We start from the raw sequence: 17,032 nt of genomic DNA on the forward strand, positions 1-17,032 counted from the left end.
CCTTTCCTTTTTTTATATTTTAGCACATGCTGCTTTGTTGAAAACGTCCTTCAGCCTGGCAGAGTCAGATGGTCACTTCTCTATAACCTTGTTGTGTCAGCAAAAGCACAGCTGCAATCTCTCAAAGGTCTTTAAGACTGCATTTGGTGTCATAGATCTTCACAGACAGACTAACACAGATGACATGAAGGCTGTTTTTTTTTTTATTTCATTACCCTGTGGGTGTGTGTGTGACAGTGTGTGTGTGTGTTTACAAGAGCTTTATACTGATAGACATAAAGGGAGCAGAATAAAACAGAGCCTCTAAGAAATAATGAGGTGCATAAGAGCAGGATTGTAACCCAAGCTTCAACAAGCACATGAGTAGAGATAATAACCTGAGCCAATTAGGCTTTTCTTGTTTTAATCTGGGGTAAATGAAAAATTTAAGGGGATCCTTTTAAAAACAATAACTAGGCAGTTTCTTTAGACGTCATTCAGAAAAGGTACGAACGCACTGTGTTCAAACCTGGGTTTCAGCGCCAGCAGTCTAAACAAGGATAATGACAATATCTTCCTCAGGATCATTTCCTGGTCCTTGTTGACTCCACCATGCTAGGAAACCAACCCACTGGTGTCATCATCAAATGACCCAAGCACCTAAAAGCAAAAGAGCAAAGCTCTCTACCTCAGCTCATTAAGCAAATATTATTTTCTACTGAGGACACAGACACCACACATTCATGCTATACATCTTTGAAACCAAAGGGCACATATATCATTTGTGCACTATATTGTATGGTCTCAATGGATAGGTTTGTGTATATCACAAAAAAAATGGTAGGCATGTAATTATCCTCAAGGGACCTTGTGGTGACCGTTTCATAATGAAATGGCATTGCTTTGTTGCAGTAATGAGATTACTGCAATGTATGCTTTTTTTCTGTTAGTTGCCAATAGACCTTACAATTCATTATCAAATTGTGTTTGTTATGTGTCAGACTACAGATTAAGGCCCTTCACTTGCCAAGTATTAATGCACTGTCTGAAAACACTGACAGCCACCAGTGCTACACCTTAACCTCCTAGTATATGCATCTACGATGTTAATTTGAAAATTCTTGGTGGCTTCCTTCTTGACTTATCCCATTCACAGGATTTTAAGAAAACTTGACCTTGAGGTGAAGGTCACTAAGATCCAAACTAGTCTGAGACTTTTTGGAAGATGCACCTATAGTATAAATTTGAAATCCTAGGTGGAATTTTTCTGTTCAGGGACCCACAGATTCCCTAAGCTCTAAAACAACATGTTCAAGCTCAGGTAGCCGCGACAGAACAGGACACACAGGCCCCCTTCCAAAGGGAGGACACCAATTGGTTTGCCTGTCCCGTTTGGTTCTTTAGCCATCAGAATTGTTGTCTGAAGACCAACAAGGATACCCAATGGATTTACTTTGCCAAATGGATCATCACGGCCTTGCCATATTGGTCCATTTGATCGACCTTTGTTGTTATTATTTATTTTATTTTATTTTCAGTTGTTACAGACGGGACAGACATGACTGAGGGATAGGAAAGGGAGAAAGAAAGATGAAGGAAAAGAAAAACAGAAGGGAAGAGGGACAGTGAGAAAAGGCACTTTCTCACTGAAGAAGAGAAAAAAAATCTCCTGGATCACCTGTTTAGAGAAAAAGAAGAGAAAACAAGCAAAAAAAAACCCCAGAGCAACATACTAAACACAACACCATCACGTTAATCTAGCTAAGTGTAAACAGCAATAAATACTAAATATTGAATATTGTTGTGTAGCAAGCAGGACTGACAGCGCACAATGTGCTTGGAAATAGCAGCCAATAAAGGTGCAGTTTATGTCTATGAACAGTGAACACGGGTGTGCACACCTGTGTCGATCAGCGCGCTTGTATTCAAAAGGTTTCCCCATGTAATGGTCTGCTAGAGGATGTAGCGAGCCATAGCCCCGTCCCCCAGGGCATGAAGCAGGCATGGAGGAGATCCAGGCTCCAGACATCCAGAGGCCCCAGAGTGCGAGAGCCCAAGGAGGCCCACCGGAGGGGCATCCGCGCCACCCTCCTGGGAAGAGCTGAGGAGAGCCCCAGATAAGGGTTCACCCAGTAGCCACGGAGCAGAAGCCAGAGGGGGCTGCAGTGGCGTGCCCGCCGGCTCTGCCGGCAGCCAGATGTGCCAGAGTGAACCGAGCCGCAGGCTCGGAGGCCCGAGGGCCCCCTTTGCCCCGGAGGAGGCCTGACCGAGCAACAGGCACCAGGCCCCGCCAAGTAGTCACCGGGAGTGAGCTGGTACATACCTGAGCGCCCAGCCCCGGACACCAAGAACCACCAACGCACCGACCCCTGAGGGCATCAGTTACCGGCAGGGAGTGTGGTGAGGGAAGATAGGCCTTTGGAGGGCCTGGGAGTTCCCAGAGAGGTGGAGCGTAAGACCCGACCTGACACATAGACACAGACAAACAGGCACACACAGATACAAACATGCATTCCCACCCTCATGCACACATATACAAATACTCAGCACTCACCCAACATAGGGATAGACATACATGGACACTGTACACACAGTCACACTCCCCAAACATACTATATACCCCGGGTCTAGGTGCCGTTTCCCCCTCCAGGGGTGAGGTTACCCTTTCCCCCGGGGTGGAGGCAAGCAGACCGCCCCAGGCTCCGCAGCAGCAGGGAGGCCCTGCATCCCAGATCCCAATCAGACGGCCAACACCTCCTCCCAGCCCCCCCGCCCTGATGGCCAGCAGAGAACAGGGATGTGTGAAGACCCCAAACCTCCCTCCTCTCGCTCATGTGTAGTGTTGCCGCGTGTTGTTCTAAGGTGCATTTAAAACACGGGAGAGCATGGTGCTGCTGCCAGAGAGCAGCAGGTGTTAGCACGGCCCCTCCCGAGAACCCTCAATGTCTACATGGATTTAAAATTGAGAAATTAAAAATTATCAGGGCTTCCTGGAGTTCACCTGGCGTCAGTGGCGAATCCAGTGCCATTGCTTCCACTGCAAGAGTAAAACTGTGAAATGTGGATTTTTAAACATTAAACATTATTTTGGAAGAGTTACGTTGTCAAGAAACTGATCAATTTCATTTTTAGATGGGTTTATTTGTGGTGAATATAGAGTTTCATAGAAATCCCTAAAAATGTTGTTTATTTTTCCAGGGTCATATATTGTGTTTCCTGATAAATCTTTAGCAGTACCTACAGTTGTTTTTTCTTTATTTATTTTTAACTGGTTAGCTAGAAATCGACCTGATTTTTTACTGTGTTCAAAATTCTGCAAGCGACGTCTTTGTACTAGGAAGTGCGTTTTTTTTATTAATAATTTCATTTAACTCTAGTTTTGTTTTGCATATTTTGTTCATTATTTCTTGATCTTGGTCGCACGTGTAGGCTTCTTCTAAGGATTTGATGGTTTTTTCTAGCTCCTGAATATTTTTGTTTTCTTCTTTCTTTTTGTGTGATGAGAAAGAAATTATTTTATATTTTATTTTATTTCACCTTAAATGGTGACACATTTGTAAGTAAAATGTATTTATGGATTGAACAACAGATGTGAGTATGTGGGTCCATTAAAACCTTGCCAAGTGTGAATTCATGCTGAGACAGAGCACTACAGATGAATTTGAGCCTGCAGCTGGTGCAGGAATATCAGAATATTTTTACTAGACAGTTATGTCACACATGCCAACCTTATAACTCCAATCCCTGCATAAAGTCACTACGAGAAAAGACACAGAGAAAGAGAAATAGCAACATAATTTATTTGCATGGTATCTTCCATTACCTATAAATGTCACTGTGAGTCACATATACATTACCATCTTTCCTGGACAGTGAGCAAAATGACATAATTGGGGTAAATAATCAAATTTATCTGACAGTAGACAGATCCTTACAACCCAGAATGCAAAGGACTGTGGGAGAAAGAGAGGCAGGATTTACTGTGAAAAGGTTACCAGCAAGGAAACCAAAACAAACAGCTTAGACAGCATATCTGAAGGTTACTCTTGTTTTCTGTATGGGTGCAGCAATTAGCTTACCCCTGTTATTGTACACACAGAATGGAGGAGATATAGGACTTGTATCAGTAGGATAAATAGTATGATAGGCAAAGTAGTCTGATGCAATTTAGCCAATTTAAGTTAACAGAAAATGACATTGGTGGCAGGGTTCAATTCACTGAGCTGCTCTGCTGACTGATGAAGAGGCGTCGCTATCGATCCCGACTTGAATATTCTGCACACATGTTGCCAGAGTGGCACGTCACTGAAAATTAACTGGATGACACCTTGAAGTTCCGAGCTCTAGTAATTGCTTTGGAGAATGAGGGATTACAGGAGAAAGCAGGTGAAGCACAGATGGGCTCTTGTTGTAGGGTTTCAGACCCAGAAAGTATCTGTCCAGCATACAAAGATACTGTACTTGCACTTCACATGGACTAGTGTTTCAGTTTTTTCTGTATGTTCACACACAACACAGTCTTCATGACATTTATTGTAATGATTCGCTCCTGGTTGTGGATTTTTGCTATTTGTGTTTTGTTTTTTGATTCCACGAGCAACATTTTTCATCAGGGAAAGCTCACATCTATTGATTTGTGTCAATGTAAACAAAGTGACATTTTTCATCAATTTAAAGGAATGAAATGGTCCATATTTTAAGACTGAAGGGGTCATTGTTTGCCTCTTTGATCCCTTACAGCTATAATTATACCTATAGTTGGAGTCTTATGTAGATTATTTTATGCTCTCATTAGTGTTATTTTTCACTTTAGTTATGGCATTTGTTTGAATTTGATGATGACTGTAACAGGAAAGCTTTTGTCCATGGATGACGTGTATTTCACTTTTTGCCATGAGATCAGGTTAGCATCAACTAAACTTATCTTTTATTTGAGAAGGAGTCTCCTTCACCAAAAGCAAAAATGTGGATGAAAAAGATAATGCAACCAATTTTAATAGTATTCTAATATTGTCAGTAGTTTTATATAAATTGTTAATCTTTTTTTTTTTTTTTTTTTTTTTTTTGGGTGTGAACACAGTGCTTTATTTACAGTGCCTAGTGAACTTACAAAGCGGGAAACTGTGGAAGCTATGAACTGTGAAATGTGAGGCCAAACTATGAACATGAAACTCTGAGTGCTATGACTAGGTGCTAGATTTCACGGATGGATCCGGGGAATGGAAAAAGGGGCAGCGGCTTGGATGGAGGTACGCAGTCAGCGTTGTAGGTTAAAGTGTCATGCGAGGAGGGGGTGTCCAAGGGGTTCCGGATGAGGAGTGTCCAGAGAGGATCCAGAATATACTTGGAGTGAGGGACTTGGCAGGGAGGCAGGCAGGTGTAGTCCAATGATGGAAAGCAAGCAACCAGATGACAGAACCAGCATCCAGGCGGAGATGTGAGTAGTTTAGCTTGGGAAGTGCGACTGCCAGGTGGGTCGTGAGTTAGCAAAAGATCTGGCAGAGGTCTGTTGTGAATGCTGGTCTTATATACTGGTGACTTGATTGGAACCAGGTGTGGAAGCTGATTGGAGTCTCTGCCTGAAGGTGGAACCCAGCGGAGTGGAAAAACCCCGTACTCACCCGGACCATGACAGTTGGATTAAAATCTGGTGACTGCGGAAGTCGTTTTATTTATTTATTTATTTTTTTGTGTCCCGTTTGGATCTTTAGCGATCAGAATTGTTGTCTTAAGGCCAAGAAAGATGCCAAGCAGATTTATTTTACCAAGTGGATCATCATGGCCTTGCCATATTGGTCCATTTGATTGACCTTTATTATAATTATGAATTTATTTTATTTTCAGTTGCTACAAACGGGACAGACATGACTGGGGGATAGGACAGGGAGAAAGAATGAAAGAAAGAGAGGGAGAGAAAGAAAACCAAAGGGGAGAAGAGACGGTGAGAAGGGGGGGAAGAAAGAAAGAAAAACAAACAAAAAAAACAAAACACCTGGGTCACCTGTATGGAGAAAAAAAACAGAAGAGAAAGCAAACAACAAAGAGCAACATAATAAAAAAAAAACGGCACCATCACAATAAACTAGCTAGCAGTAGATATCAGTAGATACTAAATAATAAACGATATTGTGCAGCACGCAAGATAGACAGCACAATGTGCTTTGAGGCAGCAGCCAAGAAAGCTGTAGTCCGCGTCTGTGAATACCCGTGTGTACACCTGTGTGGATCAGCATGCTTGCATTCCAAAGGTTTCTCCATGTAACGATCTGCTAGGGAGTGTGGGGAGCCATAGCCCCGTCCTCCAGGGCATGAAGCAGGTATGGAGGAGATCAAAACTCCAGACATCCAGAGGCCCCCAGAACACAAGACACCAAGGAAGACCAACAGAGGGGCAGCCGCGCCACTGTCCCAGTAAGAGCTGAGGAGAGTCCCAGATGAGGGCTCACTCAGCAGCCGCGGAGCAGAAGCCAGGGGGAGTTGCAGTGACGCGCCCGTGAGCTCCGCCGGCAGCCAGCTGTGCCTGAGTGACCGAGCCCCAGGCCGAGAGGCCGGGGGCACCCCACCCCCGAAGTGGCCCGAGCGAGCCCCAGGCTCCAGGCCCCGATAAGCGGCCGCCAAGGAGTGAGCCGGTGTGTACCCGGACGCCCACCCCCAGACACAAAGAACCACCAACGCACCGACACCTGAGGGAGTCCGCCACTGGCAGGGAAAGTGGTGGGTGGAGATAGGCCTCCAAACCTTGGAGGGCCTGAGATGTCCCCAGAGAGGTGGCGTCTGATACCCAACCTGACATATAGACACAGACATACAGGCACACACAGATACAAACATCCATTCCCACCCTCATACTCTCATATGCACTTACTCCACACTCAACCAACGTGGAGACAGGCATAAAGAGACACTGTACACACGATCACACTCCCCAAGCGTACTCTACAAACCGGGTCTAGGTACCCTTGCCCCTGGAGGGGGGAACTGCACCCAGACCCAGGTGGTGTTACCCTTTTCCCTGCGGTGGGGGGAGGCAGACCGCCCCGACTCCGCAGCAGCAGGGAGGCCCCACACTCCAGACCGCAGTTGGACGGCTAACTCCTCCTAGCCCCCCCGCTCCAGCAGGCCGCAGAGAATGGGGGTGAGAGAAGACTCCAAACCTCCCTCCACCCGCTCATTGTAGTGTTGATGCATGTGTGTTCTAAGGTGCAATTAAAACCCAGGAGGGCATGGAGCTACCTGCCAGAGAGCAGCAGGTAAGCGCATAGTTCCTCCTGTTAGCCCTCAATGTCTAAGTGTATTCAAAATTGAGAGGTGGGCAACGACGCCAGGGGTGAAGTGTACACCCTGAATGTGATTTTCACAAAAATGTGGAGGAAAAAGATAATGCAACCAATTTTCATAGTATTCTAATATTGTCAGTAGTTTTATATAAATTGTTAATCTTAACAGTGTATGTACTTTTTATTTATACAGTTGCCTCAGAGGGGTTTTACATTGTAAGGTAAAGACTCTATAATATTACAAAGGCAAAGAGTTAGACTGTCAAATGAATTGTCGGGGGAGTCTTTGGTTGATTAATAAGCTGGAGTAAAAGATTGTTTTCAGTCTCTGGTTTAAGGATTCAGACAGTTACAGTAGTATGACTCGGAGGTGTTACTGTAAGTCATTTAAATTAACATAATAATCCTGTTGATACAAGGTTTCTGTAAATCAATATGTTGATCAGTTGTTGAATAATTTACTAAACAGGCTTAGAAGAGAGAGACATAATGTTTAAAAATCCACATTTCACAGTTTTACTCTTGCAGTGGAAGAAGATATGTTCTTCTTTTATGTTTAAATCGTTTTTTGCTGATTTTTGTTTTTGGTGGTCTGGGAGAAGACACGGTCTCTATAGCTTTTAGGTGATGAAAGGAGGAGTGAAGCATATGAGACTAAAAATCTGTTCCTTGGTCGCAACTCTGGATAGTTATGTTTTGGAGGTCTCCAGTCTGTCACACACATAGACAACCATTCGCGCTCACATTCACTCCCGCATCCACACCAATGGGCAATTTAGAGTTTGCAATTAACCTACCCCCACTAAGTGCATGTCTTTGGACTGTGGGAGGAAGCCACAGTCCAAGATCCCGGAGAGAACATGCCAACTCCACACAGAAAGACCCCAGGCTGATGGTGGAACTGAACTCAGGACCTTCTTGCTGTGAGGCAACAGTGCTAACCACCGTGCCGCCCTTTTGATGTTTTCATCTTCAGTTGTCAATTGTACATGTGACTGCCAATAAGCACAATGACTAAATATTATTTCCCCTTCATCCACCATTTTAACAGTTTCAACACTTGCTTGGACTAAAACCCCATGCCCATATTAAGCCAAGCTTTCTACCACTGTGTGTGAGTATTTACATTATGTTATAGATGTTATTAAATGGTTTCTTTTTTGTCCTTAATTTTCTTAATTTAATTGCTAAAATCACATTTTACCAGATTTATATCCAGTGAAATAACATAAATCTCTAAATATTAAGTAGTCAGGTATTCACGTTTGCGTTGCCACTTTTTTTTCAGTTAAGCATTCTATAAAAGCTTGGTTAACAAAACATTTAACCATCCCAACCTCGATCAGTAGGGATAATGCCATTTAAATTCAGTTTTTAATTATGAAGAGATGCCATACTATATTTAAATACACAACATATTTTTCTTGACTCTGGTCTCAGTGTAGGGATATTTTATCAAGGATTCTGCTGTGCTATATCACTGCAGCAGCTGAGGTGAATACACAGAATTTAAATGAAAAGCAAATTAATAGAGAAGTGGTTCAAAAAATATCGAGATTCAAAATACATTTAATTAGATGAAAAGAATTACAAGATATGTTTTGATGGAGCTTTCAGTTACAACGACTTTGATCTTCTGTGTTCATGCTAAATTTCATCAAATGTATTTCCTAACAAATTCATATAAAACCTAGCCTTCTTGTCTCTTTGTGAGCGTTTAACAGTAGTAGTGCAGTCACTGAACTGGTCACAGTGAGATATTGAGGTTATTAAATTTGGATTTTTATTGTTGACAGTGGGCCTATTTGGCAAGTGAACAGTGATGTGATAAACAGACACTGATACTGCCAGAGAAAAGGAAACAAAATAAAGGACTGAGAGCCAGAGAAGAAGGGAGGAAGATGTGGAGGAAAAACAGAAAGAGATGTTTTTAGCAGGAAGAGTCGAGCGAGGAACATTAATCAAATGTCCAAAGTCAGGCATTTCACTTTTATCATTCCTCTCTTTGGTTTCTACGAGCAAGGAAGCCTAATAGAGCCATATAAAATTCTCCATTGTTTCCGCATGTCGATTTTATGGATTGCTATTTAAACATCATCCATCTAGTAAAGAGCAGTCTTCATTGACTCAGTGCTTGCATTTATTTAGTTGTGTGTGATGAAGACCAAAAAAAATGAGGACCGCTACTGTAGGTATTAGTCACCTGTCTTTCAGTAGTGTGCAACGTGGGTTTCAAATGTCTCCAACAATGTAGAATACCGGTTATAGCTGAATAACAACATGGAAATAATCAGATATTCAAAGAGCATATAATGCTACATACTTAAAACATGGCCATTCTTTTTTAAATAATCCAAATTTGAGATTTGTGGCAATAACATAAAAGAGGCAAACATTAAATACAAGGATACAACAGTGAATCAAACACTCAGCAAAAGAAGCAATTGCTGTATATTTGAATGACACTGAAGGTTGCAGTGTAGGGATAAAAGGTTTCCGGTTAGTATGTATGTTAGAAGGTTGATTTCCCACAGAAATCTAAATGTTATTATGGTGACGTGAGTGTGTGGCTGAAGTTTTTACAGGGAGTGCAGAATTATTAGGCAAATGAGTATTTTGTCCACATCATCCTCTTCATGCATGTTGTCTTACTCCAAGCTGTATAGGCTCGAAAGCCTACTACCAATTAAGCATATTAGGTGATGTGCATCTCTGTAATGAGAAGGGGTGTGGTCTAATGACATCAACACCCTATATCAGGTGTGCATAATTATTAGGAAACGTCCTCTCCTTTGGCAAAATGGGTCAAAAGAAGGACTTGACAGGCTCAGAAAAGTCAAAAATAGTGAGATATCTTGCAGAGGGATGCAGCAGTCTCAAAATTGCAAAGCTTCTGAAGCGTGATCATCGAACAATCAAGCGTTTCATTCAAAATAGTCAACAGGGTCGCAAGAAGCGTGTGGAAAAACCAAGGCACAAAATAACTGCCCATGAACTGAGAAAAGTCAAGCGTGCAGCTGCCAAGATGCCACTTGCCACCAGTTTGGCCATATTTCAGAGCTGCAACATCACTGGAGTGCCCAAAAGCACAAGGTGTGCAATACTCAGAGACATGGCCAAGGTAAGAAAGGCTGAAAGACGACCACCACTGAACAAGACACACAAGCTGAAACGTCAAGACTGGGCCAAGAAATATCTCAAGACTGGTTTTTCTAAGGTTTTATGGACTGATGAAATGAGAGTGAGTCTTGATGGGCCAGATGGATGGGCCCGTGGCTGGATTGGTAAAGGGCAGAGAGCTCCAGTCCGACTCAGACGCCAGTAAGGTGGAGGTGGAGTACTGGTTTGGGCTGGTATCATCAAAGATGAGCTTGTGGGGCCTTTTCGGGTTGAGGATGGAGTCGAGCTCAACTCCCAGTCCTACTGCCAGTTTCTGGAAGACACCTTCTTCAAGCAGTGGTACAGGAAGAAGTCTGCATCCTTCAAGAAAAACATGATTTTCATGCAGGACAATGCTCCATCACACGCGTCCAAGTACTCCACAGCGTGGCTGGCAAGAAAGGGTATAAAAGAAGAAAAACTAATGACATGGCCTCCTTGTTCACCTGATCTGAACCCCATTGAGAACCTGTGGTCCATCATCAAATGTGAGATTTACAAGGAGGGAAAACAGTACACCTCTCTGAACAGTGTCTGGGAGGCTGTGGTTGCTGCTGCACGCAATGTTGATGGTGAACAGATCAAAACACTGACAGAATCCATGGATGGCAGGCTTTTGAGTGTACTTGCAAAGAAAGGTGGCTATATTGGTCGCTGATTTGTTTTTGTTTTGTTTTTGAATGTCAGAAATGTATATTTGTGAATGTGGAGATGTTATATTGGTTTCACTGGTAAAAATAAATCATTGAAATGGGTATATATTTGTTTTTTGTTAAGTTGCCTAATAATTATGCACAGTAATAGTCACCTGCACACACAGATATCCCCCTAAAATAGCTAAAACTAAAAACAAACTAAAAACTACTTCCACAAACATTCAGCTTTGATATTAATGAGTTTTTTGGGTTCATTGAGAACATGGTTGTTGTTCAATAATAAAATTATTCCTCAAAAATACAACTTGCCTAATAATTCTGCACTCCGTGTAGATAGAGATCAGACTAAGAGGGAATGGATACCTCCTTAGTAAAGCATTACATTTGGGAGGGGATTTCAGAGTGGCAGAGTTAGGCCTTGTTAGAGATTATGTCTCTCAGCTGTATTGAAAATGTCAGTGGTATTTCCACCAAAGACCTGGATGTGATAGCCAGGAAAAATTAAGGTCTGGCATTCTTGCTCAAAATCATTGTGATTCAGCATGGTGGATGCCCCTTAAGTATAATTCATGTTACTTACAGCTGGTTAACAACAGAGTAAACTAAAAGCGATTTTCTTTAATAATTCAGTATATACCACAAAATATATCTTAGAAAATTAAGTAAGGACAGATTTTGGATTAACTGCCATAGAAAGCCAGAAGATTTCCACAATTGACAAGCTAGAACCAGTTCATAGATTTTTTTGTTACCTGACAAATCAACTTTAAATGATCATTTCAGCTTTATTGATTGGTTTCTGGAGGTCTGGAAAAATAATCAAACTCGCATATCATGAAAGTAAGGAGCCCACCAGCAACATTTTTTCTCTAGGGACCCCTAAGGAGATACATGTGGCCATTTTTGTGATGAAGAGTGCAAATGTACAGTCTACATCACACACCACCAGGGCTGAAGCTGCAGTGCTGCCAGTGTCCTCCCAACCTTTCCAAATTATTATTTTTTCCTCATTTGAAAGGAAAGGAGTTCACTGTGAGTAAACTGAGTTCACATATGTACCATTTAATATACTGAAATTATAGCAATAGTAATAAATATACTGAACATGGCAATTGTGATTAGCTACTTCTTGTTTAATGAATAACAACAGCAGATGTAGCAGAAGTGACAAAAAACATCAATAAAATCATTAACCCCCACCCCCACCACCAAAAGAAGAGATCCACAGTATGGGGGATAAACTAGATTGGTGGAGGAAAAGAGATCAAGTTAGAAATGACAGGGAGAGAGAGAGAGAGTAAGTTGTAAGTGTTGCTTCACAACTGTCAGCAGAGTAAATTGAGATGAATTGTTTCAACACAGAAGAGCAAAGGCTTAGTAACATTTCAAAGGAATCATGGTGTCAGGCACGCTGCAGTCCCCAGAACCAGCCCTTATATCTTCTCTCCGTTCTTTTACCATCCATCATTCATCTTGTCATCCTCCAATACATCTTTCAGTCATTTTAACTGTTACTCCCCTTTCATCTGTTTGCTGTTCTTTTATTTGCTTTGTCCCTATTTTTCTCCATGACTGGCACTTTGCTAAGATGCCTCTTTAGTTGCATGCTTTAATCAGTGGCAAAAGAGAATCAAAAAACAGTTCGACCGGTCCAGTGGGAGAACCTGTTAATGGAGTTGTGGGACCTGACTGACCTGAGGCACCAACCAGAGGGTAGCGGGCCAAACAGTTGATGGGCAGGGTGCAAAGGGTGACCTGCAATAGCACTGTTGTTTCTGAGACAGGGGGATCTGGGGATGGCCTCCTGGGTGACAGAGTGCAGCCAATTAATTTTATGGTGTGGTGTTAATTCCCCTCTACACAGTAGTGGCCCCTGTTTATTTGCTTATAAGCTTTTTCTCACACACATCGTTTGATAGAAATCTAATTCCATAGTTTTCACTGAATAGATATAGATAGATATACATTGCTGTGTACAATTGCACCTTTGGTGTCACACTGAGCAGCTTTCCAGTCTAAATATAGACACACAATAAGATCCCAAGTGTTTACCTGCCAAATAGGCGAGCATCAGATGGTGACATAGCTGAGAAGAATTAGCGTGCAGCCCAAAGTTTCCTTCTGAGAATAATGCTTTACAGAGCTGAGACAGCAGTGCTGAAATACCAGGCTCTGCTAAAAGTCCTGTGTGTGAAACTGACATTGATTGATTGCTTAAAATTCCGGTAATTTATTTTTGTCAAAATTCTTAGTGTCAAATTTCTCCTTTCAATTTTTCATAGTCTTAAAGTGGATATCCTATAAACTAGGTGTGTTTCATTCCATGCACTTTCCTAATGATTAAACACATCTTTAGGAAAAGAGAAGAATTTCTCAAAACAGCTGCTTACTATGCTTTGGCAACAAGAGTTGAAACTGTTGGTATCTACCTTTAGCAGCAGATTAATCCACAACTGCCGATACTAGTCTATATGCTACATATATGTCTATATAGTATATAGACCATCATAGTTCAAAGGTTTTTTTTTTAATTTTTAATTTTAACATTTGTGGGCAAATTGTAGAACCTTACAATATAAAGCACACTGAGACAACTGTTGTTGTAAAGTGATGTTTTATAATGTGTGTGGGTCCCCGTAGGGAAATTGCTCCTCTGAATTTAACCCATTCACCCAATGCAACACCCAGGGAGCAGTGTGTAGGGACGGTACCTTGCTCAGGGGTACCTCAGGGTAGCTGTTCAGTGGAGTCAAACCCCCAACCTCTCTACCTACTGAGCTATCCCTGCCCTGCAGGGATAAGTCAATGAAGACAACTATGAATATTGTTTTTGTACTGGCCATTGTAACATTACTTGTGAAATCAAAGACTCTAATTTATGAATTGCATTAACTCACATTTTGTGAAACTCTATCAAGAACAACAGCCATTTTGAATAACACCAACTATTATGATACACAGTCTGGCGTATCTGTGCTTTCATGTGCTTTACACTAAATTCTGATTCTTTCATTCGAATGTAGCTACAGAAATTGAGACTCAGACCATGAAACATTTTTACACACACACTTCTCTCTTCTCTTGGTGCAAATTGTAGCCTCAGTTTCCTGACAAAAGTGGTACTCGGTGTGGTTTTCTGCATGTTTACTCTGCATTAAGCTCACTGTTCTGAATAAAAATATTCAGAAATATTTAAATACTCCTTTATATTAAGCTTGTGCATTCTGCACACAAATCACTGGAGTTAAATATTCTGGAGTTAGGCATAAAAGTGCGCAAGAGTTACATTCCGGGAGTTTATTTTTCACCTTATACTACAGTCAGTGTTGGGGAGTACTCTAAAGCGGTGTAATATTTAGGTGTTCATTCACTGGGTGCTAAGGAGTCTAATTCAACACATTGCTGGTGTTGTTTGTCTGTCGACCGTTACAGCGCCTATCTGTGTTTCTTTCTTGGACTCCGACATGTAGGAGGTAAAAATACTTTATTTACTTTGGAATTTTCTGTGAGTGTAGTGATGTTATTTATATATATATATTCAGTTACATGGATGCACAAGTAAAATATAAAGTTAACTAACTAGCACTACATGTGTTTTCTGTATGTTATGCTGATTTGGAGATAGCAGCTAGGCTAATGCTAGTCAAAAGTTAGCTAACTTACTTATCTTACTGTATTTTAAGATACACATTTCACGTTGTCAATGAAAACGTTTATTTCTATTTCTTAATTTTAACACCAACGTTTAATTTAACGTTAGCTAACTACAGTAATATTCTGTTTAGACTCATGGTAATGGCCGTATTTAACCAAAGAGAGGTGCAGCCTGCACTGATGAGATGTTGAGGTACCATTAACATCAGGTAGTTAGTCCTGCTGCACACTGAGACATGCACACAACCCTGTCTCCAGAACTGTAAAGACAAGGACACAGCAAACATGCAGTCACATTGTCTGCTAAACCAGCCTAGCTGAATAGATTTTAAGCAATATTTAGTGTGGACAGGCTAACTCAATGTAAGACAGTGTTCGTTGATTAAGTTATACACAGTTTACATAGAGTTACCATAAACAACCTCTTCTTCTTGTGTTGTGTTTCATAGTAGTAAAGGTATTTTTTTCCGTAGGTGGCCAAGATGTTGATAAAAGTAAAACACAGAGAGACAAAGAAATATGCAAAATTGGAAGAAGTCAGCTTCACAGATTTTGTGAGAGCAGGTAAGTTATGGTTTGTACTAAGTCATTAAAGAAGAAATGATAATGTTGTTATTAACTAAGTGATGATTTTACTTCAGTGCAGCAGAAGTTTCTCATACCAGAAAATGCAGCACTGAAAGTCACGGATGAGCAGGGTATAGAGGTGGATGAGGATATCTTTCCTGAACTTGCAGCAGTCAAAGAGGTGTGTTTTGTCATCTATACAGCTGAAGGTAAGTAAATATATGCTCTGATAGATTTTGAAGGATTTGATTTGTACAGTTACTCTTAAATAAACATTTTTAATTTGTCTAATATCCTGTGGTAACAATCACAAAATGCTGTTTTCATGGCTCAACAGTAAGTTGGATTTATCACATGCATTTCAGACATCCTGGAAACACAATCATCCAAGAAGCTGCGTGACTGCTCAGACCTAACACACTATGTGACACTCACACCTTGTGATATGTAAATTGTATATTACCATAATAAAATACAAAATAACCATCTGTTCTCCTGGGAGAAAGTATAATTTAATCAAACCGTGCAATTTACTGGCCCTGTGTGCATAAATGGTATCTTTGTTGTGTTGTGTTTTTGATTGTATATACCTTGTATTCTAATATTTTTATTTGTCACCCTCAGATTTGACTGTCCTGAAGCAACATGTGGAAGAGCCCTCCTCTCCAAGTCTAACAGATACATTGTCTGTCTCAACCACCAGCAGTCAGAGCAGTGACACAAGTGATGCCGGACTTCAAATGGTTCAGCCTCTACTGGACAGCATACATGAAAGAAATGTAGATACAGTACTTAATTGACTTATACTTGACTCTTTAGTTGCCATTACTTGAAAAAGCTTAAACACGAAGATAAAACAGATTAGAGAAAAATAATTTAATATAATATTTCATGTAGTTTGCTCTGCAACTGTAGTGTGTAATAAGACTTGCTCTCTCTCTCTCGCTCTCTCTCTGTTTTTGTTATGCATGTTAACCATGAAACGTGTTTCCATGATCAGTGTCCTGCTTTTCAGGTAAATGAAACCATTTTTAAGAAGATACTGGTCCTAGAAAGGGAGAAAGTAAGACATTTCAAATGTTTTGATGCCCAAATGTCATATGGGTGTGATTCACAATTTTATGTTCTGTGAGAGAGTTGCATTACTTAATTTGTTGGCTTGATGGAGACTTTACAGAGTCTTCCTCACGTTAACACTGCATTACAAGAAGTGCTTATTCTGTAGTCATTTTTTTCCTTTAATTCTGTTTTTTTTTTTCTTTTCGCCCAATGTTAGGCCTTTCTGACCTCAACTGTTTAGCTGCCAATAATGGTGGATATTATGCTATTACAGTACTGTTACACAGAATGTATGTTAATCCATGCAGCATTCATATTTGAATATGTTATTTTTGATAAATAAAATCCATACATTCATAATAATCACTATTGTGTTTTTGTAGTAATTTGCACCAAAAACCTAAAACTTTTTTCAATTGATGAGTAACACTACAAAAGAGTTAATATCAAACTTAACTCTAGTTATGAGTTAAATTTTACTCTATATGGTAGTAGAAATTTCACTCCGTGAGAGTTTAGTTTTAACTCCTATAAAGAGTTGAAAAATCAACTCCCGGAAAAGAGTTACTCTAACTCTGCACTAGAGTTCATTCGATGGTCACGCATGTACACTCAAATGTAGTTAATCTGAACTCCCTGAGAGTTTATTCCAAAGACCAGAATTTGCTGTGTGGTTATTCC

At 40.9% G+C, this 17,032-nt stretch overlaps 1 long non-coding RNA gene across 1 annotated transcript; it reads left to right on the forward strand.

Moving 5' to 3' along the window:
- The first annotated feature begins 15,057 nt into the window (after nt 1-15,057).
- LOC145419628 (uncharacterized) lies at nt 15,058-16,737 on the forward strand. The gene is made up of 2 exons (XR_013900936.1): nt 15,058-15,501; nt 15,658-16,737. It is a non-coding gene; the product is annotated as an uncharacterized LOC145419628 (long non-coding RNA).
- The last annotated feature ends 295 nt before the right edge of the window (nt 16,738-17,032 follow it).

This window comes from Astatotilapia calliptera, chromosome 13 (assembly GCF_964374335.1).
Source record: "Astatotilapia calliptera chromosome 13, fAstCal68.1, whole genome shotgun sequence".
Classification (NCBI taxonomy): domain Eukaryota; kingdom Metazoa; phylum Chordata; class Actinopteri; order Cichliformes; family Cichlidae; genus Astatotilapia; species Astatotilapia calliptera.